Consider the following 3,810-nt stretch of genomic DNA (forward strand, 5'->3'; position numbering starts at 1 on the left):
CTTTTTGGTACAAATCAGTGATCCAGAGGATATCTAAATAGCTTAAATAAAATGAAAGCCCTACCTTTTGGATTTTTTGGAAGCTGATTTCAGCATGGTGATACTCAAAATATCAGAGGTGCTGATTTGTTGTTGATTCCCTTCATTGCCTTCACTAACACCAAGTCATATATTTCATAAAGGAAAAGCTTTTACACTTTACATGAAAACTGACCATAATACTACTAAATCCCAGTTGTTTTCTTAATCAGTTTATGCCTAATCATGGTCAACTAATTCCTACGGCCCCAGGCATGACTCAAAGCCAGAAATGCCAATAATTACTGACCTCAGTAGGTCACGTATTCCTTCTTTGGAAAATTATCTGGAATAAATTCTTATTCAAAAATCTCTGTGGAGTTACTCTTTATTCTATTTGTTGCAATGAGTTAACCCTCTTAGAGGTCTGGAATTTCACAATCCCTCTTAAAATGAGTAGTATTCTCAGTTCACTCATTATTTGCAACACTTATAGATGAACTATTCAATTACTGAAAAGAAATCTAGGAATAATATCACTTTAAAAAAATCTCCTAGGAAAGCCCTAAGGTTTTGTGATCATAAAAGCCTGGGTTCAAAACCTAGCTCTAAACTTCAAAGGTTGTGTAAATTTGCACATGTACTTAAACTCTCAACTGCTCTATTTCCTCCTCAGTCAAATGGGGATCAGACTCACCACTGGCAAGGATGCTTTGAGGGTTAACATTAGTCTAAAAAAGTGGCTGACATATAGCAAATGCTTAATAAATAGTAGCTATTAATCTAGTGTCTCAATCTATTAATTACAAACCATATTTATGTTCTTGTAATTTATCCACCGGTTATGAAACACTTGGACATATATTATCCACTAGATCCTCACTCTGGTTCTGTGGGGTCATGCATAGTACACGTACCATTTCTCTTATATTGATGAAGATTTAGGGTCAAATATTAAACATTTTGCCCAAAGTTGCACAGTGTGTTTGGGAGCCCTAGGACTCAAGCTCAGGGTCTCTGACTCCAAGTTAGATATGTACGTCCTGCCCTCCTTCTACCCTGCCTGCTATCACTGACTCAGGCAGCCCACACATCCATTTAAGGTAAATGTTAATCGTTTGATCAAAAGCTGAATATCAAATGATCTAACTGGAACCTATTGGGATAAATCTTTTTATTTTCCAGCACTCAGGAATTCTACAAATTTGATCTTTAAGAAAATGATGAAGATGAGTATGAATAGCTTGAAGACAGCGTAATAGCTTAAGCCAAGGTATCTGACCTTAAACGATCCCATGCCCTACAGCTGTACTGTCTAATATAGGAGCCATAACTACATATGGCCATTGAGCAATTGAACTGCAGTTTGTGTGGCTGAGGAACCGAATTTTAAAATTTATTTATTTTTAATTAATTTAACAATTATTGATTGTTAATTTATTGATAGTTATGACTAACTTATTTATTATTAACATTAATTAATTTAACATTAAATTTAAAACTGACAGTTGCTTTAGTTACAGGAAAACTTTTAAGTATAAAAAAATTTTAAGTATATTTTAAACAACTTGGGTATGCAATCTACTTTTTCAACTGTACGTTTTATGAATTCTAAATTTGTAAATAAAGTATTTCTGATGAGTATTAAGTATTTGAATTGAGTTGTGCCATGGGTATAATATACACACCAGATTTCAAAGACTTAGTACCAAGAAAAGAATGTAAGATATCTTCTTGATAATTTTTATTATTGACTGCACATTGAAATGATAACATTTTGGATATATTAGTTTAAATAAAACATATCCACCCCTCTAATCCCAGCATTTTGGAAGGCCAAGGCAGGCGGATCACTTTAGGTCAAGAGTTCAAGACCAGCCTGGCTAACATGTTGAAACCCTGTCTCTACTAAAAATACAAAAAATTAGCCCGGCATGGTGGTGTGCACCTGTAATCCCAGCTACTCAGGAGGGTGAGGCAGGAGAATTCCTTGAACCAAGGAGGCAGAGGTTGCAGTGAGCCAAGATCATGCCACTGTACTCCAGCCTGGCAACAGAGCAAGATTCTATCTCAAAAAAAGTATATATATACAAATGTATACATATGTGTATATATGTCATTACAATTAGGGATATCTGCTTCTTTTTTTTAGGGATATCTGTTTCTTTTCTTCTTTTATTAGCATGGCACAAAAAAATTTTAAGTAGATATATGGCTCGAATTGAATGTTATCTGGCAGCACTGTCCTAAAGGAAACCCAATGATCTATGTAACCAGAGAAAATCACATATAATATCACTTTTTATTTTATTAACCAATTTTCTTTTTTGACAGGCCTAAGTCTCAGATTCTTCACTACTGAGGGTTTTCAAAGATGCTACTTTCTCTGAGACAGGCAGACAGAGGGCAAGAATGTGGGATTTTCTTTAGTGGGATAGGACTGGAGAAGTGAAAAAGCCTAAAAATACTGACATTGACATAACTCTTGAATTAAAAGCTATGCTCAGTTTAATTCATTGCCTCAAACATTTATGGGACATCTACAAAGTGCAAGTGATTTGTTACATGAAGGTTAACAGAGCCCAAAATTCCAGCCTCTAAGGTGCTTATATCCAAGTGCAGTATTTCTCAAGATGTGGTCCAGAAACCATCACGTCAGCATCACCTGATTCTGCCTGTTAAAAATGCATATTCTTAAGTCTTAGCTAGGCCTATTGAATTCAACTTCTGGAGATGGTTACTCAGGAGTCTGAGTGTTAAATGGTAATTCTTATGCCACTAAAATATGATTCCCTCTTTCAGAGGGCAAGAGTGAGACATGAAATAGTGGATATTGTGTAAGTACTCTGCTGGAGGCATGGAGGCATTCACAGTGTGCCATGAAAGACCTTTTTGAGCAGCAGGTTGCTAAACGAATTTATAATGATGAGCAGGAATTAGTCACCAAAGAAGGCTGGGAGGAGAGTAGCAAGCAGAGGCTCAGAATGAGTGAGATATCTGGGCACACGTCCTTATGGCATACATGAGGACCTATGAGAAGTACAGTGTTACTAGGGCACAAGTGTAATATGAGGCTATAAAAACCTTAGATGAAATGCTTTAATCTTTAGAGTAGGGGTTTTCTTAGGGTGAATGGGACATTGGTGGAAGAAATAGGGGAGGCATGTGTAGTTTGAAGACAGTTTCCAGATCACCCTGATATTCTTCTGCTCAAGAGCCACTGCTACCAGCAGCATTTTAAGCAAGGGAGTATTACAGCCAGGACTGTGTTTAGGAATTTTTCTGCCTGACAGGTGAGAGGAAAATGGCTTTGAGAGGGGCTAGCCCAGCACAAGGGAGTTGATCATTCTCTAAACTAAAGTGATGGTAAGAGAGATTAAAAAGGAGGGAAATAAAGCAGTGAACTTAGCAGGGCTTTGAACTTGACTGAATGTCAGTGAGGGGAGAGTTTAGGGCGACTCCAAGTTCCTGGCTTGACTACAACTGAAAGGGTGGTAATGCCATTCACTGAGAGAGAACATCAACAACCAAGCCTGTTCTAATTTCAAAACTTTGCTTGGCATGTTCTTTTGAATGAGTCATTACATGCAAAACCTGTTGACAGTCTTCAAAAGGAACCAATGAAGACATAACATGGCACAAGATTGTACACCACTATGGAGGAACTGCATCAAGTTTTTATTAATAAAATCTCTTCCCATCTTATATTTTCAAAGAGACCTACTTATGACAAAATGTTTTGGAGATTTTCATCAACATTATCATCAAGAAAATTCTGATATTTACACACTG

This window comes from Pongo pygmaeus, chromosome 5, assembly GCF_028885625.2.
Source record: "Pongo pygmaeus isolate AG05252 chromosome 5, NHGRI_mPonPyg2-v2.0_pri, whole genome shotgun sequence".
Taxonomy (NCBI): domain Eukaryota; kingdom Metazoa; phylum Chordata; class Mammalia; order Primates; family Hominidae; genus Pongo; species Pongo pygmaeus.